The following is a 27,369-nucleotide window of genomic DNA, read 5'->3' on the forward strand; positions in this document are numbered from 1 at the left end:
TTCTTGGGTCTTCTCCTTTGTTTCAAGGGTCTGCTCCATCTTTCTGCGATGGACAAGGCGAATGCGGCTCGTAGGCACCCATCTGATTCCTTCTCCACCTGTAGAGATGCAAGCAAATCCTCTCCCCCAAGCAGTTAGCCTATCTGGTCCCTTCCATTCACCACTTTCTGGGTCTCTCCACATCACCTGGCGATTATCTAAAGATAGTGGAGCTGCTCGCACTGGACACTGCTCTTCTGGTGGGTTATAAAACCTGTCTGCTGGAGCCAGTGCATCTTTATCAAAGATTAAAAAATTAATGGTATAGAGAACTAAATTTAGAAGTTCTCTAGGGTTACCTGTGGCTCCCCCTTTCTTTTGTTTTTGGAGGAGTGTCTTAATGTCTCTGTTTCTTCTTTCTACTATTGCTTGACCTTGAGGATTAAAGGGTATGCCAGTAGTGTGTAGAATCTTATACTGTGCACAAAAGTGTTCATACATTAATTTGTGCATTTGTATAGAAGGTATATATCTTGTCAGTCTTGTCCCAGATAATTGTACTGCTCGCTTAATGGCCTTTAATAGAATTCTAGCCACAAGTACTGGGTAAGGCATAAGGCTTTGTTCTGGTTGTGCTGGGAGGTTCACCCACTCTATCACACTGTCTCCTTGATGAAGGACTGCTGTGGGTGCTTCTTTCGTAGCAAAAACTGATATTTCCAAGGGTTTTTGAGTTACTCTCTCAACTACATTGGATAAAGCCAGTTCAACTTCTCTCAAGGTCTCTTGAGCTTCTTTTGTAAGCCGGCGTGGTGAATTTAAAGCAGTGTCTCCCCTTAAAATGTCATATAGGGGTTGCAATTGATTGGTAGTTAAACCTAATACTGGACGCATCCATTGGATATCTCCTATTAATTTTTGGAAATCATTTAAGGTGTTCAACCTCTCTGTTCTTAAAGACAGTTTTTGTAGTGTAAGTGCCTTAGGATATATTTCATATCCTAAATATTGAAAAGGAGCATGTCTTTGAATTTTTTCTGTAGCGATATGAAGTTTGTAGTATCTTAGTGTTTCTATGGTTTTTTGTAGACATGCTTCTAGAATTTGTTCCTCCGGTGCACATCCCAATATATCATCCATATAATGTAATAGCATAACTTTTGGAAATGCTTTTCTTATTGGAGCAAGAGCAGCAGCAACATACATTTGACACATAGTGGGGCTGTTCTTCATTCCCTGTGGCAAAACCGTCCATTCATATCTTTTATAAAGCTCAGCTAAATTGACACTGGGCACCGAAAAGGCAAATCTCTTCATATCCTCCTTATCCAGAGGAATGGAATAGAAACAATCCTTGATGTCTATAACCCAAAGAGGCCATTCTCTAGGAAGCTGAGTAGGAGATGGAAGTCCAGGCTGAAGAGTTCCCATAGTTTCCATCTGTTCGTTCACTTGCCAAGATGTCTCAGAATCTTTCTAGCTGTGTGACACTGGTCTAGTCATTTAATTTTCCTTCTTAGTTTTTTCATCTACATATATTAATAATAATAGCACCCATCTCCCAGGATTATTGTGAGGATGATCAAGTGAGATAATTATAAAGCACTTAGCAAAATGTCTGGTGCATGATATGCACAAATAAAAACTTACTAGTAGTATGTAAAACTACTAGTATTTATATATTTTATTAACATACAATATAATATAATAATGTATATATGTATATTATATCAACTTCTATTTCCCTGATCACACTGTGGCAATTTTTATGTTTAATATAAAATTTCTTTTAAAAAGTATTAAGCCAATAGGAATTGTAAAAGTATTTAAAATAACATTTTATTAACTATTAAGGATATTTTTGGAAACTTTTCTGATATGTTATATTGGACATTTAAAAATGGTCCATATAGACACATGTTCAAAGCAGGCACACTCTATTTTAAAAATTGTTAACTCTGCAAAAAATATTTCTGAAGTCATTAAAAATAGTATCTGAATTGCAAATGGTTATATAGTGATACTATCATATCATGTCAGTGAACAAATTAAAAAGAAATAAAATGAGTCTTCTCCATTATTCTTTATGAAAGCCATTTTCCAAAAAGTAAACCACAAAAAAATAAATTAACTAATGTAAAATTTGAATATATCAAAAATCTAGTTTTACTAACAAAATTAGGTGGAGCACATCCAAGATAAAATGGAATATTTTGCATTTTAAAAAATTGTAATAGACATTCAAACAATTCTTGATATACTCAAATAGAACACAGAGCAAATATTAGAGTTGGGACAGGAGCTCAAACTTTCTTGCTTTATGTTAATATGCTTATATGTTTGATAGAAACATCATTAGTGTTTTCAGTCTGTGTCTATTGACACCAAAATAACTAGATGAAAGCAGAAACATTTGGTCTGTCAACTTCCTGAAAGTTTGAGTTCCTATTCCAACTCTGACATTTACTCTGTGTTCTCCTTGAGTCTATCAAGAATCTTTTAAATGCCTGCTCCAATTTTTAAGGGATTTCTTTGCCATATACATAATTTCCCCTCTTTATTAACAGAACAGTTTCTTCTGTTGTGAAATTTGCTTCAGGTGACCATCCTCTCCCACTTAAAACTCTTTCCACCATGGCTTCCATGATACTAGACCATCTTGATTTCTGTTTCTGTCTCTGTCTCTCTCTCTCTGTCTCTATCTCTCTTTCTCTCCCTCTTTCCCCCTCTCTCTCTCTTCCTCTGTAGCCAATTCTTTTTTTCTCATGGGCTTTTATTTTTGTTCATACTGACCAAAATGGATGTCTATCAAGGCTTATTCTTGGCATTCTACTTTTCTCTTTCTGGTACGACATTCTTTTAATGTTAATTTTTAATTACTACCTACATTGCTACTTCCTTCAAGTATTTGGCAAGTCAACATTTTTGGTATTTCCATTTTCCCATCCCCCCTTCAATTATTTAAAAGTTGTATCTAAAACATTACACATTTTAGTACAATGAAACTATTTCCATTTGCAATACCATTTCTATCAATAGTATTTCTTTAGTAACTCAGGGTAGAAATCTTGGGCTCATTTTTAATTCACCTCTCTCATTGTTTAAATTATAATAGACCACTATATACAACTTATACTTGATGGTTTAAAATTTTTTCCTTATATTCTTTTTGTGAAAAAAAATCAGTATAAGTATTATATTTCTCATTATATAATATTGAAATTAAAGAAGATAAATATTTTTAAAGACCCAGGATCACAGAGTCAAGCTGTGCTCAGTTCTTGTAACTCACTCAATTATACATTATTCATTTTTTCTTTGAAAATCCATATCTGTTTCTCTCCAACAGCTTACAAAATTGATCCCCCTTTCTCCCATCCCAATAAATGAATCTTCCCCAAAGCAACTTTCATTAAATTCTTCTGTGATTCAAGTACTTACAGCATCTCCCAATTACCCATCCTATGAATCAATATGGTAGCAAGGTCCAAGAATTACAGTACTGGTCTGGAAGTTAGGAAGATTTTAGTTTAAGCTGTCTCTAAGTGCTTTGGCCAAATTTCTAAGACAATAAATTGGCAGAGAAAGCTTCCCTATTCAAGAGTTTACTATACTAATGCAATAGTAGGTCCAATGCAGCCCTTATAAATCAGTCAGTAAATATTTATTGAGTAGTTTCTCTGTGTTCTCTCTTGAGCATTTTACGGTACATACATATATACAATACATATGTGTATACATACATACACATTAATGCATATGTATGTATATATGAAAACATAATTTCTACCCTTAGCAATCTTTGCAATTTAGAGATGTGGATATTTAAAAGCTTAAAGGAAAATGTAAGGAATGCAAATGCTGCAGGCATTCAGATAAGGGAGAGTTTCATTTTTAAGTGTACTAGTCAGGGAAGAACACACAGGGCCTAGGTCTTTTTGAAGAATGGGTAGGATTTGCATAATGAGACTGGAGAAGAAATGTTTAAACCTAAACAGGTGTTAGAACCCAATGTGGTTTCAAGGCCAGATAGTAATAACTTCCCATTTTCCTTAGTAGGAGTCTTCACAGATCTTCACAAAGAATCTTAGAACTAGTCTAATCCCTTTATATAGATGAGGAAACTGAGAGAAGTGAAAAAAGTTGCCTGAGATCATGCAATTGTTAGCAGATCACAGGTCACAAGTCGCGATACAATGCCATTCCAAACAAACCTAGAGGTTTCTTTGTCTTTTTTTAATTTGTTTTATTATTATTTGTTTAATTATTCAATGAAAAAATGATCAAGTAGTATTATTTAAGATCAGACAACTCTATAGAACAGTGGATGGCTCACCAAGCCTGAAGTCATGAAGACCTGTGTTCAAATTCAAATACTATCTGGTAACCCTGGCCCTTGTCACCTAACCTTATTTGCCTTAGTTTCCTCATCTAGAGAAAAAAATGGAAAACTCTTGCAATATCTTTACCAAGAAAAACACAGATGGAATCATAAAGCATTTGACATGACTGAAATAGCTAAACAATAACAAAATTATTTAGGACAGACTAGAACAAGAGTTTTTAATCTGGAATTGGTGAACTTAAAAAAAAGATATATATTTCATTTTATTTGTAATTCTATGCATTTTCCTTTATTCATTTTAAAATCATTATGCTGATAAGGAATTCTTAAGACTTTAACAGACTGCCAAATACATTGATAATATCTACAAAAAAAGCAAAGACTTTAGGTAGAGAAATGAGTATTAAGTTTAAACATATTTGACTAGCACTAGCAACTCTAAAATCTGATCTATTTTCATCTTTGACATATTTTCCACTGCTCAAAGAATCGTCAGTATAGAAGGAACATCAGTAATCGCCAAGAAATGTTTTCATTTTATGAATGAGAAAAATTGAGTTCCAGAGAATTTTAGTTTTATGCATTATCATACTTTATCATATAGAAAGCTCATTTCTCTACTTAAGTCTACCCTTAAGTCAGGACAGTCTACTAATGATTCTGAAACATGTAAGTATATGCTTCATTTCCACTTTTATAATCTTGCTCATCCTGTTCAGATTGTCTAAATTGATCTGATATGGACCCTTCTCTCCTTTCCATCTATACATCTTTACTTGTTCATCTTATCAGGTCCCATATTTCAATGATAATCTCTATGCAGATGACTTTCAGATCTGCTTGTCCAGCTCTTACCTCTCTATAGACCTCCAAGACTATCAACTATCTAATATTCAAAACTGAACTCATTGTAGCAGCAAAACCCTGCTATCTTTCTAATTGACAACTTCTTAACTGAAAGGATATTCCCAATTTACCAGTCAATCACGTTGTCATTATTGATTCCTCTCTCTTTCTAACCTTCCTTTTATGTAATCACTTGCCCCATTTCTGCTTTAATAATATTTCTAATATATGTTCCCTCTGACACTGTCACCTTCCACTGTAGTTAACCTCATCAACTCACACATTGTAATAGCCTGCTTGTTTGCTATACTAACTTAATTTTCCCCCTAACCATTCCATCCAATAGTCAGCTATTAAACAGATCTTAATAGTGTATAGGACAGATATGCCTCATCCTTTATTGCATTAATTCCAATGGTTCCCTATTATCTTCAAGATCAAGTATAAAATTCTCTATTTGGCTTCTAAGATTCTTCATCACCTGGCCCTTTCCATCTCTCTGACCTCTTTATGCTTTATTTCCCTCTATATACCCTGCAAACTTTTGAAAATGGTCTCTTTGCTGCTTCTTGCATTGTATACTCTATTTATTGCCTTTGAGCATTTTTACTGGTTGACCTCCATTCCTAGAATTCTTTTTCTTCTCATTTTCATCAATTAACCTCCCTTGCTTTCCTCAAAATAACTTTCTGAAAAATTATTTTCCAGTCTTCCCTAATCCATGCTTTGGCTCCCCCATTAGATCTTGAGCTTCTTGAGTGTAAAACTTATTATGTTTTCTTTATTTTTTTTTCATTTCTTTGAATTCCCAGTGCTTAGTACCATGTTTGCCAAATAGTATAACTTTATAAATTTTAACTGACCAAAAAAGAGGTATCACATGTACATATTAAAATCTTTCCATGCTATTCAAGGCACAATTCAAATTTAATCTCCCTACTCCAAAAACATCCCATAACTATATTTAGCCTAATCATTCTCTATTTTTATCAGAATTTCTATAGAACTTATATTCAATATCACATACTTAAGCAGTTCTATATCATGTCCTTTTCTCTAATTAAGAGATTTAGATTGAGTGATAGTATCGTGAGATGAATTCCAAAAGTGCTGAATAATGAAGTTCAAAGAATGCTTATTAAAAAATCGATATCAACTTGCCTGAAGTGTTTTTTTTTTTTTAACTGTGGACAAGATTTGGTGTGTGCAAGATTCCTTCATTGTCCATGTTCTGGATATCTATATCTATTTCTATCAACTACTAATGACATGTGAAGAAAAAAAAAGCATACTCATCTTATCTTTGGATGGCTTAGACGACAGAAGCCATACTAAAAGAGCCTAAAAAGACTAGAACAATGGTCTATAAATAATTTGAAAACTATCAGGATGCAAGTTCAAAAGATCAGATAGATAAGTTTAGGACATATAAGACACTGTTACATGTGAATAAAATGTTTGGTCATAAGTTTCAAACTCAATATAAGTTAGTACTTTGATATGTCAATCAAATAAACTGAATAATAGACTAATGTAATAGAAGTAGCATTTAGAACAAGAGAGATTTTGGTACCAGACCATTCTCTAAATATAACTTTGTTTAATTTGGGAGGATATTTAACAAAGGATATTAACCAGATGAATAAATCCTTTCTGAAGATTATCAGGAGAATGAAAGAAGAAGACAGATTGAAGGATCTGGACATGTTTAGTCTATAGAGGATGAAAATTAGGAGAGATTAAGATCTCTGTGTTTCAAATATTTAAATGTTGTCATATAGAAGAGAAATCAGATTTAGTCTGCTTGACCTTAAAATATAGGACAAAGATTAATAAATGGAATCTGTAGGGCAACAAGATGTATATTAATACAAAGCACTTTCTTTCTTTCTTTTTTCCTTCTTTTTTTGTTGAGGCAATTGGGATTAAGTGACTTGCCCACGATCACAGAGGTAGGCAGTATTAAATGTCTGAGATAAGATTTGAACTCAGGTCCTCCTGATGTCAGGGCTGGTGCTCTATCCACTGTGCCACTTGGCTGCCCCCATTATAAAGCATTTCCTAAGATTAGGCCTCTTCAAAAATGGAATGAATTTTCTGAGGAAAAAGTGAGCTCCCTGATCCTGGAAGTATTAATGTAAAAACTATAAGGCCATTTGTCAGAAAGATTGTAGAGGAGATTAATTAATGTTTCAGGTAAAAGATTAGACCAGATGATCTCTGAAGTTATTTAGAATTCTGGGATTCTGTTAGTTTGCAATTTCTTTTTCAAATATTATTTAGGCTTACTCACTATTAATTTTTTCTTAATAAATTTATATTTTTTGAAGAGTAATGATAAACATAAATATATATATATATATACACATACACAGATATAGAGAAAGATACTCTTAGTATCTAACCATAATGTCTAAATTATAGCTAAGTTTTTAAAATTATCTTCTTATATAATGCTTAGACTAATTGGTTAAAAACAAAGATAATTTATTTTATAAAATATCCAAATCAAAACTTTGAAATGAATGATCTGAAATTTTTACTCATATGTTACGGTTCACCTAAAACTATGTAGAAAGAAACTCAGTCACAATACATTCTTTGTAAGTTATGAATAAGTGTAAACAAGATATGTAAAAGAATCTCAGCTTGTAACCATAACAACAGGCTGTTCAGTTTTGTGAATGCTAGGATGCCTTTTATAGTTCAACAGAGTGTATTTTGCCAGAATGAATGAAAATAGATCAAGGAAAAAGAAGGTTTTTTTGCATTTTAATTTTTTTATTGGAAAAAAACAAATTTAGACAGTACCATCCATCTATAATTATTTGTTTTCTCAATTTGCAATTAATCTCTTCTTGCTCTCTTATATGATTTTCTTTCACTGAAAATGAGAACAGAAAAGGTAACTATCTGAATAGGTCTAAAAGATACAAAAACTAAGTTTGTATATATGATAATCATTTATTGTTTTTAACCTTACAAGTTAACATGTTAGAGCCTGAGACTCGTGGCTTCTTACAAAAGGAGAGAATACTTTCATACATGTATGAACCTCTTCTTATCTGCTTATAGAAGAGGTAATTGTATTCATTAAGTGATGAAGCAGATATACTTTAATAATTGGTCCTTACCACGAAATAGTCAATAACTACAGCAATCTAGTACTTGTCAAACCCAAAGACCCCAGCTTTTGGGATAAGAATTCACTATGTGACAAAAACTGCTGGGAAAACTGGAAATTAGTATGACAGAAACTAGGCATGGACCCACACTTAAGACCATACACCATGATAAGATCAAAATGGGTTCATGATCTAGGCAGAAAGAATGAGATTATAAATAAATTAGAAGAACATAGGATACTTTACCTCTCAGACTTGTGGAGGAGGAAGGAATTTGTGACCAAGGAAGAACTAGAGACCATTATTGATCACAAAATAGAAAATTTTGATTATATCAAGTTAAAAAGCTTTTGTATAAATAAAACCAATACAGCCAAGATTAGAAGGGAAGCAATAAATTGAGAAAACATTTTTACAACTAAATGTTCTGATAAAGGCCTCATTTCCAAAATATATAGAGAATTGACTCTAATTTAAGAAATCAAGCCATTCTCCAATTGATAAATTGGTCAAAGGATATGGACAGTTTTCAGATGATGAAGTTGAAACTATTTCTACTCATATGAAAAGATGCTCCAAATATTATTGATCACAGAAATGCAAATTAAGACAATTCTGAGATACCACTAAACACCTGTCAGATTGGCTAAGATGGCAGGAAAAGATAATGACAAATGTTGGAGGGGATGAGGGAAAACAGGGACATTGATACATTGTTGGTGGAATTGTGCATGGATCCAACCTTTCTCAAGAGAAATTTGGAACTATGCTCAAAGAGTTATCAAACTGTGCATACCCTTTGATCTACCAGTGTTACTACTGGGCTTATACCTCCAAGAGATACTTAAGAAGGGAAAGGGACCTGTATGTGCCAAAATGTTTGTGGAAGCCCTTTATGTAATGGCAAGGAATTGGAAACTGAGTGGATGCCCATCAGTTGGAGAATGGCTGAATAAATTGTGGTATATGAACGTTATGGAATATTATTGTTCTGTAAGAAATGACCAGCAGGATGAATACAGAGAGGCTTGGAAAGACTTACATGAACTAATGCTGAGTGAAATGAGCAGAACCAGGAGATCATTGTACACGGCAACAACAATATTATATGAGGATTAATTCTGATGGAAGTGGATCTCTTCAGGAATGAGAGGATCCAATTCAGTTCCAATTAATCAGTGATGAACAGAACCAGCTGTTCTAAATCCGATTTTTCTTGTGCAACAAGAGAACTGTATAAATGTGTTCACATATGATGCATTTAAGATATACTCTAACATGTTTAACATGTATGAGACTGTCTGCCATCTAGGGGAGGAGGTGGAGGGAAGGAAGGAAAAAGTTGGAACAGAAGTGATTGCAAAGGATGATGTTGGAAAACTACTCATGCAAATGTTCTGTCAATAAAAAGCTGTAATAAAAAAAAATTGGTCTTTACCAAAGAAGAAGATTAGGAGCCATTTAAAGAGAATAAAAATCATGTTGGTATCAACGGAAAATGTTCTGGATTTTTTGGTTTGTTTGTTTTTTAGTGTTTTTTTTTTTTGTTGTTGTTGTTGTTGTTTTGTTTTTTTGTTTGCTGGAGAAATGTGTTGCCCATATGAAATTTAATAGTACTTTAACTTTATGAGTTATAGTCTATACAAATTCAGCAGGATAGAAGAGTAAAGAACTAGGAGAATAAAGATTTGCTTTCAAATACTAGTTTAAAACTATTATTTATATGACATTGGTAAGTGCATTCAATCTCTGTGAGCTTCCAATTTCTTTTTTTTTTTAATTTTTTATTTTTGAATAAGTTTTATTGACAGAATCTATGCCAGGGTAATTTTTTACAGCATTATCCCTTGCACTCACTTCTGTTCCAATTTTTCCCCTCCCTCCCTTCACCCTTTCCCCCAGATGGCAAGCAGTCCTATACATGTTAAATAGGTTACAGTATATCCTAGATACAATATATGTATGCAGAACCTAACAGTTCTCTTGTTGCACAGGGAGAATTGGATTCAGAAGGTATAAATAACCCGGGAAGAAAAACAAAAATGCAAGCAGTTTATATTCATTTCCCAGTGTTCTTTCTTTGGGTGTAGCTGCTTCTGTTCATCCTTGATCAATTGAAACTGAGTTAGATCTCTTTGTCGAAGAGATCCACTTCCATCAGAATACATCCTCAAAGAGTATCGTTGTTGAGGTATATAATGATCTCCTGGTTCTGCTCATTTCACTTAGCATCAGTTCATCTTGCCAGTCCTCTCTGTATTCATCCTACTGGTCATTTCTTACAGAACAATAATATTCCATAACGTTCATATACCACAATTAACCCAACCATTCTCCAATTGATGAGCATCCATTCATTTTCCAGCTTCTAGCCACCACAAACAGGGCTGCCACAAACATTTTGGCACATACAGGTCCCTTTCCCTTCTTTAGTATCTCTTTGGGATATAAGCCCAGTAGAAACACTGCTGGATCAAAGGGTATGCACAGTTTGATAACTTTTTGAGCATAGTTCCAAATTGCTCTCCAGAATGGCTGGATGTGTTCACAATTCCACCAACAATGTATCAGTGTCCCTGTTTTCCCACATCCCCTCCAACATTCCACATTACCTTTCCCTGTCACTCTAGCCAATCTGACAGGTGTGTAATGGTATCTCAGAGTTGTCTTAATTTGCATTTCTCTTATTAATAATGATTTGGAGCATATTTTCACATGGTTATAAATAGTTTTAATTTCTTCATCTGAGAATTGTCTGTTCATATCCTTTGACCATTTATCAATTGGGGAATGGCTTGATTTCTTATAAATTAAGAGTCAATTCTCTATATATTTTGGAAATGAGGCCTTTATCAGAACCTTTGACTGTAAAAATGTTTTCCCAGTTTATTGTTTCCCTTCTAATCTTGTCTGCATTAGTTTTGTTTGTACAAAAACTTTTCAATTTGATAAAATCAAAATGTTCTATTGTATGGTTAATAGTGATCTCTAGTTCTTCTTTGGGCATAAATTCCTCCCTCTTCCACAGGTCTGAGAGGTAAACTATGCTCTTCCAATTTATTTATAATCTCATTCTTTATACCTGGGTCATGAACCCATTTTGACCTTATCTTGGTGTATGGTGTTAAGTGTGGGTCAATGCCTTGTTTCTGCCATACTAACTTCCAATTTTCCCAGCAATTTTTGTCAAATAATGCATTCTTATCCCCAAAACTGTGGTCTTTGGGTTTGTCAAACATTAGATTATTAAAGTTATTGGTTGTTTTGTCCTTTGAACCTAACCTAGTCCATTGATCAACTAATCTATTTCTTAACCAATACCAGATGGTTTTAGTAACTGCTGCTTTATAATATAATTTTAGATCTGGTACAGCTAGGTCACCTTCATTTGATTTTTTTTCCATTAATTCCCTTGAAATTCTTGACCTTTTGTTTTTCCATATGAACTTTGTTGTTATTTTTTCTAGGTCATCAAAATAATTTTTTGGGAGTCTGATTGGTATAGCGCTAAATAAATAGATTAGTTTAGGTAGTAGTGTCATCTTTATTATATTTGCTCACCCAATCCAAGAGCATTTAATATTTTTCCAGTTGTTTAGAACAGGCTTAATTTGTATGGAAAGTGTTTTGTAGTTTTGCTCATAAAGTTTCTGATTTTCCCTTGGCAGATAGATTCCTAAAATTAACTTCTCCAAGATTTCATTTAGCTCTAAGTTATTGTGATTTTATTTATTTATCTAGTTAAGTAGAAGAAAAAAAATCATGCAAACCAGGTATTTGACTAAATTTATGATTGAAGTAATAATGATACAAAGACATAGTTAAAAATATCTCATGACATTGGCCAAATGACTCTCCTCTCAATAACAATAGCACTAGAGTAGTAGTTACAAACTAATATTCAACAAAACCAAAAAACATCCTACTAGATTCTCTTTTTTAGCTCCTACCAGATCAGGAATATAATATACTTTACAAGTTAGCATATCTGAGTTTGAGACCAAGAGCTTTCCAAAGTCATCATCTTCTTCTTCTAGCATTGATTATTCTTCCATAACAATAATAAAGGCATCTTGGTTTTATGCATCTTTCCTTTGGATATCCAAAATATGTTTATATGTATTCTACTTAATATTCAGAATACAAAGTTATATATTATATTAAAATAATATTTGTATTTAAAATAATTCTTTGTATGTTTGCTTATATAGTCATAAATATGTCATAAATGTAAATACTTATTACAAAATATATCAGAGAATGAATGCTTTAAAAAGTCTACTGTTAAAAATTACTTAAAACTCTTTTAAGCTAGTTTTACAGCTTTAATAAAAGTTTGCTTTTCTTTTTAAATAAAAGTGAGAAAAGGATAGAATTTCTTATATTGTGTGACCTTTCTTGTCTAAATGATTCTTAAAAATTAAGGTGTATCAATATCATTTTAAAATAAGTTATCTTAATGAAATATTGTCCTACCTTGAATAGGTCCATAATTTCACTGATTTTTTCACTGATATACAAATAATCAGTATAAGTAGCAATCCATTCATAACTTTCTCGTTCTTGGAGTAATTACTGTTTATGGGACAAGATTTATTCTGTCCATATTGTAACTTGCTTTTAATTGGTATCCTTGTTTTCATGTTTATTTCATTTTGATAATTATGATAATAAGGCCCCGAGTGATACTAAAACTGAGTCATCAATGAAAATCATCACTGAGTCATTCAAGTTATATTATTTTACTATTTAGTATATTATGATTATTTTAAAATCCAGGTCAGATTAAACAATTCCAAATGATTCAAATTTCACTATAGTCATCTTTGGAGATCATTTTGGGTGACCCTTAAGAAAATTTATACTAAATTGGACGTAAATGGTCAAGTATATCCATTGGATACAGATGATCAACAGTAAAAGCATACAATATAATTTAATTTTTTTGGTAATTTAAAGTTATATTTATTGAAAAAATGTCATGTAGAACATTATATGATATGCTAGATGAAATTTAAAATTAAATTGGAATGTAGTTCTTTTTTATCAATAAGTATTTATTAAGTACCCACTTTGTTTCAGACACTGTGCTAAATTCTGAGTATATTTCTTACAACTTTCAATCAATTATATGATGCTAAAAATGATGTATGATGCACAATATTGTTTTGAAAGTCTGCCTGTTTCCTTCTCATAAATTCATTACTGATATTCTACATATGTATATCAATTATTCTCATAAAATTTTGTTGGAATGATGGAACATAAAACTATAGTTCTGTCATCATCAATATTATTTTGGTTGTTTTTTAATTAAATAATAGTAATTGTATACTTTTAGCATGCTCCATTCTTTCAGAAACCCTTAAAAATTGAGCTCTAAGTGATTTTGAAATTGTGTTGATTTTTCACAGACTTCCTGTATGTGTATTTGCTTCAGTCTATCTTCTATTCTCATTTATTTTATTCAGTGCCATATCCACTTCTTCATAAAGCACATATAGGACTATTATGACTATGATGACTTAATGGACCTAGATGGAGAACAGTTTATTTCATCTATTTTCTTTCCTCTTTCCACTTTCATCCCTAACTGTCCTTTGGATAAGTTGAATTAGTTTTTTTAATTTTTTTTTTATTTTAAAGCTTTTTATTTTCAAAATATATACATAGATATTTTTCATCATTCACCATTGCAAAACCCTGTATTCCATTTTTTTTTCTCCTTCCCTTCCCCCACCACCTCCCTTAGATGGCAAATAATCCAATATATGTTAAACATGACGTGTAGTTTTTTTCCTCCCCTGAGGCAATTGGGGTTAAGTGACTCGCTCAGAATCACACAGCCAGGGAAGTGTTAAGTGTCTGAGAACAGATTTGAACTCAGGTAATCTTCCTTTCTGGTGTTCTAACCACTGTGCCATCTAGTTGTCCCATAACATGTAGTTCTTAACCTCATAAAACTTATACCTGACTTGATAAAAAAAATAAAAACAGGATAAAAGAGACGTAAAATAAAGTTTTATTTAATATTGAAAGGGAAAGGGAATTCTCCCACCAAAAAATAGTACTCCTGTTGAGCTTTAAAGAATAGTTCTGATTTCAATAGCTGAAGAAGAACAGAGAGGACTCTATTATGAACAATGGAAAAAAAAGGAGTTGAAGTGCTTTGGGTGATCAAGAATCTTCCAATTTTGCTAAAGCATAAAAGAGAACAACTAATAGACTAACATGAAAGATAAGATAAGTCTAGAAATGCAGTATTATATAATCATAAATATGTCATAAATGTAAATACTGATTACAAAAATGTATCAGAGAATGAATATTTTAAAAAGTCTACTGTTAAAAATTCCTTAAAACTCTTTACTTACTCTGGAGGATATTAGACACCATTGCAAAATAGTTTGAATTCTACTTAAATAGACAATGGGAATTTTTGTGCAGTAGATTGATACAACTATATTTTTTAATAAGGAATATTATCCTGGCAGTAGTATATAGAGTGGATTGGAGGTATAAGGAGGTATAAGAGTGAAATTTGACGAGTGGTTCAGTGGATACAGATCTAGATCTAGAGTGAGGAAAACCTGAGTCCAAATCCTTCTCACATACTTACTAGCTATATGACTCTGGCAAGTCACTTAATCTCTGTATAACTCAATTCCTTTATTGTAAAATGGGCATGACAATAGCATCCATTTCCAGTGGTTTTTTGAGGATCAAATGAAATTATTTGCAAGCATTTTGTAAATCTTAAAGCACTCTGTAAATCATAGTCCATTATAAATTTATTATTATTATTTTCATTTTACCTCTGTGGTGTTCAGTTTCCATATTAGAAGAAAGTTATATTAAAATATTTTGAGGTCCCTCTCAGATTTCAATCTCTGATGCTATTACTTTACATTCAGGAATATAAATTAGAAGTGTAATGTTTGGGTTAGCTTTATGGAAGTCCTTTGGATATGTATTGGTCTCAGCATGATAAACACCTCAAGAATGATCAGGAAAGAGTCTAGAGTTTTTATTCAGTCCCAGTCTTGATCTTAGTAGAGGAATGCAGTTTGCAGGAGAGTCACCAGGAGGATGGTCAAAAATGGAATGTCTCATTTCCAGTTCTTCTTAGCCCTGAAATACCCTATTACAATGACATCATTACAGTATAGTATGTATTTGTGAACTAGAGAACCATTACATCACTATGCTAAATACTAAGTATATGTGAACTAGAGAATCACCATCTCATCAATTCCACTGAGTTAACACTTTGTTGTAAGTATCTTTTGTCTTTGTATTCTAAGAACATAGTAGACATTAAATAATTGCTTAATAATTAAATTGAATGGCACTTTTTATTTGTAATTAAGTAATAATAACTGAAGTTTACATAGTTCTTATTATGTGCCAGACATTGTGCTAAATACTTTATTTTGTATGATATTTTCAACAACCCTAGGAGACAACATGCTATTTTCTCCATTTTGATGAAATGTTTATGTTGGAGAGAAGGCTTGAATCCAGATTTTCCTGATTTCAAGGCCCCCCAACTGTCTAATATGTCATGCTGCCTATAAGAGTCATCTATATAGATATAATAATTGAAGTAATCTTAATAGTTATATTTGCAAGGAAGAGAGGGCAAAAGGGAGACTCATAAGAGAGGTTAGGGAACACCTACATTTTGAAGAATTAGTAACAAAAAACTCAGAATGTACTACTAAGGGGACAAATGGAAGAGAATCATGTGTTGGGAAATAATGAGGAGAGAAAACATGAAGAAGGGAGGTGTTTGGGCAAATTATCAAATACAGGACAATTATTATATATGACTATAATGAATTCTTTGGCACTTTGGAAGCTTCAGGAAAGAGGGAAAGTTAGAAGGGACATTAAGGAGTTCAGGGCAATGGCAAATTAGAGGAAAACAAGGAAGAAGAGGCAAAAAGTAGGAACTGTACTTCCTAGACGTTAACACTGAGGTATAGGGACTTCCAGTTAAGATGGCGGAGAGGAGGCTCACAGCTGCATAAGCTCCACGCTTTCTCTCACTATCCATTTCATTACAAGCCTCTGAATCAATGCTTGACTGAAAAAAACCCCACAAATAGTTACCAAGAGAAGCCATCCTTGAGATTCGCCAAGAAAGGTCTGTCTCTACTGGAGGGCTGGGACGGTTTTAGATCGGGCGCAGGCGGCGGGCAGCGGCAGTGAGAGCACAGGAGCAGACTGGAGAGGGGGTGGGGAGTGATCGCAGCCGTCTCTGTGGGGAGAGCTTCGCTACAGGTTTGGATACTTTGCTCCGGCAGCAAGTCAGCAGCCCAGCAGAGAAGCTAAAAACACTGGGGCTGAAGAATACAACCCCAAACAGCTGGAGTCTCTCGGGACTGGCCGCCCTCCTCTCTTCTTTCCCCCCCCCCCCCCACAGTGACTCAGCACGCTCTGGGATCTCAGAGTGCAGACACAGCACAGTCAGGCTAGTGCCTCACTGCTGCCCCCTGCAGTCTGTAGAGGAAGCTCGGTAACACACCCAGCCCCTCCCCCAAAGAAAGACGCCAGTTTTTTCTGTTTTTCTTTGCTAGTTTGTCTTTGATTATTAGACAGAATGAGCAAGAAGCTGAAGAGGACTTTAACCCTTGACAGCTTCTATACAGATAGAGAGCAGACTCTAAATCCTGAGGAGACTGAAAACAGACAGTCCCCAGGTGAATCCCCAAAGGAGGAGATCATCTGTTCCTCAGCACAGATGAACCTCATAGAAATAATTAAAAAGGCTCTCACAAAGGGAGCTAGAAGAAAAATGGGAAAAACAGAGTGAGGCTTGGCAAAAGAGCCTGGAGAAGTCAGTTAAAGAGAGAGTGGATAAAGAAATAAAATCCTTGAAAAATAGGATTGGTGAACTGGAAAACAAAATTGACGAAATGGAAAAAAATTCCACAGAACAAAAGAACTCAATGGGACAATTAGAAAAAGATTTTTAAAAAGTGAGTGAAGAAAATACTTCACTGAAAATCAGAATTGAACAAGTGGAACCGAAAGACTCGAGGAGACAAGAAGAATCAGTCAAGCAAATCCAAAAAAATCAAACAATGGAAAAGAATGTGAAATACCTTCTGGGGAAGACAACAGACCTGGAAAACAGATCCAGGAGAGACAATCTGAGAATCATTGGACTTCCAGAAAAACATGATGAAAAAAAGAGCCTGGACATTATTTTCCAGGAAATTATCAAAGAGAACTGCCCAGAAGTCATAGGAACAGAGGAAAAAATAAACATTGAAAGGATTCATCGATAACCCACTGAAAGGGATCCTAAAATCAAAACACCAAGGAATATAGTGGCCAAATGCCAGAACCCTCAGACGAAGGAAAAAATATTGCAAGCGGCTAGAAAAACCCAATTCAAGTATCAAGGAGCCACAATAAGGATCACCTAGGATCTGGCAGCATCCACATTAAAAGATCGAAGGGCCTGGAATATGATATTCTGAAAGGCTAAGGAACTTAGTATACAACCAAAAATAACTTACCCAGCCAGAATGAGCATCTTTTTCCAGGGAAGAAGATGGACATTCAACGAAGTAAGCGAATTTCATCCATTTCTGATGAAAAAGCCAGAACTTAACAAAAAGTTTGATCTACAAATATAGAACTCAAGAGAAATCTAAAAAGGTAAAGATTAATCTTGGGAACTATATTTCGACTATATAGATGTATAAAGAATACATGTATACCTTGTTCTAGAAATTGATGTGGAAAGGACATTGTACCAGAAAAAGGGTAAAGTGGGGGTAGTACATCTCATGAAGAGGCATAGGAAACCTATTATATCTGAGAGAAAGAATGGAGGGGGATGAATATAGTGGGTATCTTACTGCCTTCAGAATTGGCTTTAAGTGAAAAATCTTAAGACATATTCAATCTATGGTGAAACTTCTCCCACCTCATTGAAAAGTGAGAAGGGAAAAGTGAAAAGGGAAGGAATAAGCTAAGCGGAAGGGAATACGGGAACTGGGAGGGAAAGGGGTAAGATAGCGGGAGGAACTCTAAGGGGGGGGAGGGATACTAAAAAAGGGAGGGCTGTGAGAAGCAAGTGGTGTTCACAAACTTAATACTGGGAAGGGGGGAAAAGGGAAAGAAGGGAGAAAAGCATAAACCGGGGTTAACAAGATGGCAAGTAATACAGAATTGGTCATTCTAACCATAAATGTGAATGGGGTAAACTCCCCCATAAAGAGGAAGCGGTTAGCAGAATGGATTAAAAGTCAGAATCCTACAATATGCTGTTTACAGGAAACACACCTGAAGCGGGGAGATACATGCAGATTAAAGGTAAAAAGTTAGAGCAAAATCTACTATGCTTCAGGTGAAGTCAAAAAAGCAGGGGTAGCCATCCCGATCTCAGATCAAGCAAAAGCAAAAATTGATCTAATTAAAAGAGGTAAGGAAGGGCACTATATCTTGCTAAAGGGTAGCATGGATAATGAAGCACTATCTATATTAAACATATATGCACCAAGTGGGGTAGCATCTAAATTCTTAAAAGAGAAATTAAGAGAGCTGCAAGAAGAAATAGACAGTAAAACTATAATAGTGGGAGGTCTTAACCTTGCACTCTCAGAATTAGATAAATCAAACCACAAAATAAATAAGAAAGAAGTCAAAGAGGTAAATAGAATACTAGAAAAGTTAGATATGATAGATCTCTGGAGAAAATGTAATGGAGACAGAAAGGAATACACTTTCTTTTCAGCAGTTCATGGAACCTATACAAAAATTGACCATATATTATGACATAAAAACCTCAAACTCAAATGCAGTAAGGCAGAAATAGTAAATGCATCCTTTTCAGACCACGATGCAATGAAAATTACATTCAACAAAAAACCAGGGGGAAGTAGACCAAAAAATAATTGGAAACTAAATAATCTCATACTAAAGAATGATTGGGTGAAACAGCAAATCATAGACATAATTAATAACTTCACCCAAGAAAATGATAATAATGAGACATCATACCAAAATGTATGGGATGCAGCCAAAGCGGTAATAAGGGGAAATTTCATATCTCTAGAGGCCTATTTGTATAAAATAGAGAAAGAGAAGGTCAATGAATTGGGTTTGCAACTAAAAATGCTAGAAAAGGAACAAATTAAAAACTCCCAGTCAAACACTAAACTTGAAATTCTAAAAATAAAAGGAGAGATCAATAAAATTGAAAGTAAAAAAACTATTGAATTGATTAATAAAACTTAGAGTTGGTTCTATGAAAAAACCAACAAAATAGACAAACCCTTAGTAAATCTGATTTAAAAAAGGAAAGAGGAAAATCAAATTGTTAGTCTTAAAAATGAAAAGGGAGAACTCGCCACTAACGAAGAGGAAATTAGAGCAATAATTAGGAGTTACTTTGCCCAACTTTATGCCAATAAATTCGACAACTTAAATGAAATAGAAGAATACCTCCAAAAATATAGCTTGCCCAAACTAACAGAGGAAGAGGTAAATATCCTAAACAGTCCCATCTCAGAAAAAGAAATAGAACAAACTATCAATCAACTCCCTAAGAAAAAATCCCCAGGACCAGATGGATTTACATGTGAATTCTACCAAACATTTAAAGAACAATTAACTCCAATGCTAAATAAACTATTTGAAAAAATAGGGATTGAAGGACTCCTACCAAACTCCTTTTATGACACAGACATGGTATTGATACCTAAACCAGGTAGGCTGAAAACAGAGAAAGAAAATTATAGACCAATCTCTCCCTAATGAATATTGATGCTAAAATCTTAAATAAAATATTAGCAAAAAGATTACAGAAAATCATCCCCAGGATAATACACTATGACCAAGTAGGATTTATACCAGGAATGCAGGGCTGGTTCAATATTAGGAAAACTATTAGCATAATTGACTATATCAATAACCAAACAAACAAAAACCATATGATCATCTCAATAGATGCAGAAAAAGCATTTGATAAAATCCAACATCCATTCCTAATAAAAACACTTGAGAGCATAGGAATAAATGGACTTTTCCTTAAAATAGTCAGGAGCACATATTTAAAACCATCAGTAAGCATCATATGCAATGGGGAAAAACTGGAACCTTTCCCAGTAAGATCTGGAGTGAAGCAAGGTTGCCCTCTATCACCATTATTATTTAATATCATATTAGAAACACTAGCCTTGTCAATAAGAGTCGAGAAAGATATTAAAGGAATTAGAGTAGGCAATGAAGAAACCAAACTATCACTCTTTGCAGATGATATGATGGTATACCTAGAGAACCCCAGAGATTCTACTAAAAAGCTATTAGAAATAATTCATAATTTTAGCAAAGTAGCTGGCTACAAAATAAATCCCCATAAATATTCAGCATTTTTATACATCACCAACAAAACCCAACAGCAAGAGATACAAAGAGAAATTCCATTCAGAATAACTGTTGATACCATAAAATATTTGGGAATCTATCTACCAAAGGAAAGTCAGGAATTATATGAGCAAAATTATAAAAACGTCTCCACACAAATAAAGTCAGACTTAAATAATTGGAAAAATATTAAGTGCTCTTGGATCAGCCGAGCGAACATAATAAAGATGACAATACTCCCTAAACTAATCTATTTATTTAGTGCTATACCAATCAGACTTCCAAGAAAATATTTTAATGATCTAGAAAAAATAACAACAAAATTCATATGGAACAATAAAAAGTCGAGAATCTCAAGGGAATTAATGAAAAAAAAAATCAAATGAAGGTGGCCTAGCTGTACCTGATCTAAAATTATATTATAAAGCAGCAGTCACCAAAACCATTTGGTATTGGCTAAGAAATAGATTAGTGGATCAGTGGAAAAGGTTAGGTTCACAAGACAGAATAGTCAACTATAGTAATCTAGTGTTTGACAAACCCAAAGCCCCTAAGTTCTGGGAAAAGAATTCATTATTTGATAAAAACTGCTGGGATAATTGGAAATTAGTATGGCAGAAATTAGGCATGGACCCACACTTAACACCATATACCAAGATAAGATCAAAATGGGTCCATGACCTAGGCATAAAGAATGAGATTATAAATAAATTAGAGGAACATAGACTAGTTTATCTCTCAGACTTGTGGAGGAGAAAGAAATTTGTGACCAAAGATGAACTAGAGACCATTACTGATCACAAAATAGAAAATTTTGATTACATCAAATTAAAAAGCCTTTGTACAAACAAAACTAATGCAAACAAGATTAGAAGGGAAGCAACAAACTGGGAAAACATCTTCACAGTTAAAGGTTCTGATAAAGGCCTCATTTCCAAAATATATAGAGAACTGACTCAAATTTATAAGAAATCAAGCCATTCTCCAATTGATAAATGGTCAAAGGATATGAACAGACAATTTTCAGAGGATGAAATTGAAACTATTACCACTCATATGAAATAGTGTTCCAAATCATTATTGATCAGAGAAATGCAAATTAAGACAACTCTGAGATACCACTACACACCTGTCAGATTGGCTAAGATGACAGGAAAAAATAATGATGAATGTTGGAGGGGATGCGGGAAAACTGGGACACTAATGCATTGTTGGTGGAGTTGTGAACGAATCCAACCATTCTGGAGAGCAATCTGGAATTATGCCTAAAAAATTATCAAATTGTGCATACCCTTTGATCCAGCAGTGTTTCTATTGGGCTTATATCCCAAAGAAATACTAAAGAAGGGAAAGTATGTGCCAAAATGTTTGTAGCAGCCCTATTTGTAGTGGCTAGAAACTGGAAAATGAATGGATGCCCATCAATTGGAGAATGGCTGGGTAAATTGTGGTATATGAATGTTATGGAATATTATTGTTCTGTAAGAAATGACCAGCAGGATGAATACAGAGAGGACTGACGAGACTTACATGAACTGATGCTAAGTGAAATGAGCAGAACCAGGAAATCATTATACACTTTGACAACGATATTGTATGAGGACATATTTTGATGGAAGTGGATTTCTTTGACAAAGAGACCTAACTGAGTTTCAATTGATAAATGATGGACAAAAGCAGCTACACCCAAAGAAAGAACACTGGGAAACGAATGTGAACTATCTGCATTTTTGTTTTTCTTCCCGGGTTATTTATACCTTCTGAATCCAATTCTCCCTATGCAACAAGAGAACTGTTTGGTTCTGCAAACATATATTGTATCTAGGATATAATGCAACATATCCAACATATAAAGGACTGCTTGCCATCTAGGGGAGGGGGTGGAGGGAGGGAGGGGAAAAATCGGAACAGAAACGAGTGCAAGGGATAATGTTGTAAAAAAAAATTACCCTGGCATGGATTCTGTCAATATAAAGTAATTATTAAATAAAAATTAAAAAAAAAACACTGAAGTATACAGAAATATGGATAATTCTTTTGAGGGGATGGCAAAGAATGGTTCATGGAAATAGTTAACAGAAGAGAAGTGAATAGACAGGGTCAAAAGCAGAAGTAAAGGAATTACCTTTGACAATTGATAGGGTTCATAATACCATGAAATCACAGACATGGAAAGGCTCTTTAGAATTTATGGAGTTCAAATCTTTTTTTTTTTTTTTTAACAAATTTTACAGATGAGAAAATTAAAACAGAGAGAAATTAAACAACTAACTCAGGATCACACCACTAGCTAGGAAATGTCTGGGGTAGAATTCAAACTCAGATCTTCCTGACTGCAAGTCAAGCATTCTTTCCAATCAATTCTGGCTGCTTCGTGGGTATGTGTGGATGTATATATGTGAGTATATATGTATGAGTATATATATACTTGGACTTGTTACTATAGAGAAGACATCATCAGTTATTAATATATAGAATTCCAAAAAATGATGAGATCTTATTAATTTAGATAAGTGAATTTTTGATAACTCATTCCAGTTTTGTGAATGCTAGTAGGATTTTGTAGTTTAGGAACAGAAACAAAGAAACTATGGTTGGAAATTAAGATAGTGGAAAAGCAGAACAAAGAAACAAAGAATTAAAGGTTGCAGGACAGAGCATTAATGGAATGTTTGCCTATAGATTCTCAAATCCAAAAGGATATAAATAAAACCTGAATAAAATAAACTTAGAACAAGAGCAAAAAGCTCACAATGAAGGTAGAAAATAGATTAAGTGGAGTGAGGAAAAGGAAATGGTATAATAACAGAAAGCAAAATGAAAATTTCATATTTCAAGATCTTACATATATAGCAAGGGTTCAGTTTATTGTTAAGATATAAGATATAAAAAGTATTGTGAAGATTTGTATAATGATGGAGCTCATGGGAATTCAGACTGATGAACTTGGAGGATAGAGTATTTGTAAGAATCATAGTCATCAATCATGAAATCATCAAGAATGCTGCCAAGGGTTGAGGTGAAGAGGAAGTTGGTACGACAGTGCTGAAGTCATTGAGGATGATGGGAGAATATCCTTCATGTTGATTAAGGAAAGCTACAAACATTTTCTCATTGTGATGTAATTCAATAATGAGTAATTCATAGAAAGAAGATTTATGTATTGATGTGGGGCAGTTAAGAGTCTTCATTTGGCTTTGGGCCTAAGATATATGGGGACTCTTCCCTTTATCTCTGTGAGTTGAATCATGAGAGGAAGGCTTATAGAGGAGTTGATTAGTAAGGCAAAGGAGAAGATGAGTTGATTGATAAAAGAAGAACTTTTTTTTTTTTTTACCACAATTGTATTAGAATCTTAAATCATTGAAATATAGAATAGCATATCATAGAAGAAAGCAGATAACTTCTTCAGAATTTACATTAGGCTTCAAAAGAGTGATTTCTTTGGGGAAAACAAATAAACAAAATGTTGTTCTTCATTAAAAATTCAACCTTTTCTAAAAGAAACACCATTGACATCATCATTTACATATATGAAACAATACATAATGCAAATCAAAAATAGAAAAGCCAATTGATCTGAAATCAGTTTTAATGGTATTTCTTTCATTCAATTCAACAAACACTTATTAAGGTACTGTATAATTGCAGGAGATAAAAGGGCAAATATCAAATTGTGCCTATCCTCTAGAAGAATATATTCTACTTTATCTTTTTAAATTAAGTTATGTAGTATCTTATATAATTCCAGTATTTTCTAATTTAACCATATCTCTAAGAAATAGAAGTGATTGTGACATTTTTGTCCCATTTTGGAGGACTTAGATGGCAGCAGAATTAAAAAACAAACAAACATCATTTTATTTTCTCATATAGAATTTGAATTTAATTGTTTCATAAAAATGGTTCAATTTTTATCAGCTACCAATGTAGTAAAATAGTGCATTCACGTATGAATCCAAATATTATTTTAAAAAAACTGAAGGAGTCTTTCATAATAGTCTCAGTAAATTACTACTTTGGTGTTTTAATTGACAATTTTAATAGATGGGTTTATGTTGATGATAACTTGAGGCTGCTTTCTGTTTATGAGGTAATAATAACTATAACTTGGAAGAAATAAAGTACAAACTGAATGCTGTGGTGTTTGTTAGTCTAGGATATCATTGTTCCTTCATAAATAGAAATCTTTACAACTCTATTATTATTAACCAAATACTTTTTTTCTTTTAGAAATTAAAGCTGCTTTTTCAAATATATTTTATGGGAAAGCAAGCTACTTACAATTGTTCAAGACAATTGGATAGTCGCTTGGACACTCAGTGTAAATTACAGTGAAGAGGTCAAAATCATTTCTCACTATTGAATGAATGCAGCTAATACAATTGCCTGCCATTCTTATGTTTAAAAACAACATTTTATAGAAATAGGGACTATTGTGTGATTCAATAAATGATCAAAAGCTGACATCATTCTAAAATCATTGAAATGTCAAAGAAAACATTTCATACATAAAAGAATAATGGAACAATTATAGTAACATTGAATTAGAGAAAATGCTTTGTAGCCTTAATCTTCTGTATAAATGTAAGGTATTATTAATATTATCATTATTATTACCTGTAATACAATTCTCTTTCTAGGAGTCAAGATAGTAATTTTAATAACTCAATTACATACACTGTAAAATAAAGGTATAAAATTATAGACAATGCAAATAATATGGTGTATAACATGGTCACTTTCCCACATATAAATATGAAGAACAACAAGAAATACATTCAATGTATTAGAAAGAAGAAGAAATCTCATCAGCAAAATGCAAAATGATTATAGAAATGCTGGGATGAACAATAGTATTTGAAATAATTTAGACAACTGCAGATTCAAATTAATCTAATTACTATTATTTGCTTCAATTTATGTTTGCTATTAAAAGTTCCTTTGGTATTTTTATGTCAACAAACCTACAAAACCTACTGAATCTGGATTAATACATTATATTTATAGTATACACATGATCACTCTAAGTTATAATGAAAAAATTGTAAAACACATAATACACAGCATTCTTGCAGTGTATGTGTGCTTGGGAGGTGGGGGAGAGAGAGAGAGGGAGAAAGAGAAAGAGAAAGAGCAAGAGAGACTGTGCAAATTATATATCTGACATTGCCAAGAAATTTATTAGAGATACAATGGATTCAGAGCTTGAAGAATTCTTTTGGACTTACTTTTGGACTTGGTTTTCTTAACCATTAGCTATAGTACCTTGAATTAATTACTATATTTGAAGTTCTTTTTCATCATCTATAAAAAGTAATAGTTCTACTGTTGACAACTTCTTCAGAGCCAACAGAATGGAGAATGATATGTTAAAAGCAAATTTAAGATGAGCCAGAGTGATTAGGATCATGGTATTGCAATAAACAAAATTACTTATCAGAAGGTAGAATCATTAAGAGAGGAATTTATCAGAAGAGAAAATGATTTTGTTTTTGTATATATTGCTGATGGAGAGATTCAGCAAGTATTTTTAAAGCTGATAAATCAAATATAATTTTCTCATTTTCTTTATTTTTCCAACTTTTTAATGATATGGCTAATATGGAAATATGTTTTATATTATTTCATATGTTTAACAGATATAATGTTTATCTTCTCAGTATATGGGGAAGGGGCTGGAAGAAGAAAGAAAATTTGGACCTTAATTTTTAAAAAAAAGTTTAAAAAATAATAAATATGAAAGAAGAAAGAAGAAAAATAATCATTCCTATCCAAAAATGGGATGGAATGCTTTAGGAGCTAATAGATTCTCTCACATTAGATTTCTAAGAGAAGAGGTTATTATGTAAATAAATGTTATTTATTCAATATATGGTAGGAGGATTTCTTATTCAGATTAGACAGATACTAAAGTACCTTGAAAACTCTAACATTCTGTGGCTTTCTTATTTCTATAAATAATTATGATTGCAAAATGGTGGTGATAACAAATATTGTATAGCATGAATTGAGAATAGATTTAAGTAGAATGACAATTTACATATTATATCCTTCCATTGGAAGGTATGGTTCTTAAAAAGAGAGAAAGTTAAATTTGTTTATTTATTTATTTGTCTGTTTGTTTATCTATTTATTTATTTTATATCCTGATCATCTAGGACAATGCTTATTATATAATACTTAATGAACATGACTGGATATTTAAGCTCTGGCAAATAAACTTTTGATTTCTCTTTTGCTCATATATAATATTTTTCTACTCAGGTCAACACTTTTTGTTTTTTTCCAACTAGCAACCCAAAATCTGCTACTAGGTTATCCAGATCTGCTAAATTAGCTTTTGCCTATTCTTTCAGGGGTTTTAAACTTCCTGCTCCAGACCATGCTTTGGGCACACTTTCTATCTCCTTTCTAATTCTCTTTCATGCATTGTCTTCTTTAAATATAAATTTCTCCAAAACTGTTTTGCTTGTTTGGAATTATATCTTTAGTTCATAAAATGTACCTAACACAAACAAATGAGCAGTAAATAATGATTTCTTCATCCATTGTGAATTTTATGCTACTACTAATACTCTGGATATTAGAACCTAGTAAAAGCCTTAAAGTGAATTTTTTCTAGTCAGTGCTCCCCTGAGCAAGTACATAATTCCAAGATAAAGAAAATGTGGACATCTCAGAAAACAT

At 33.1% G+C, this 27,369-nt stretch overlaps 1 protein-coding gene across 1 annotated transcript in view; it reads right to left on the reverse strand.

The window, feature by feature from the left end:
• Window positions 1-27,369, reverse strand: part of LRP1B (LDL receptor related protein 1B) — a 2,056,943-nt gene that overhangs the window by 336,405 nt on the left and 1,693,169 nt on the right. The gene's annotated exons all lie outside the window — the stretch shown is intronic.

The sequence above is a fragment of the Antechinus flavipes genome, chromosome 3, assembly GCF_016432865.1.
Source record: "Antechinus flavipes isolate AdamAnt ecotype Samford, QLD, Australia chromosome 3, AdamAnt_v2, whole genome shotgun sequence".
NCBI lineage: Eukaryota > Metazoa > Chordata > Mammalia > Dasyuromorphia > Dasyuridae > Antechinus > Antechinus flavipes.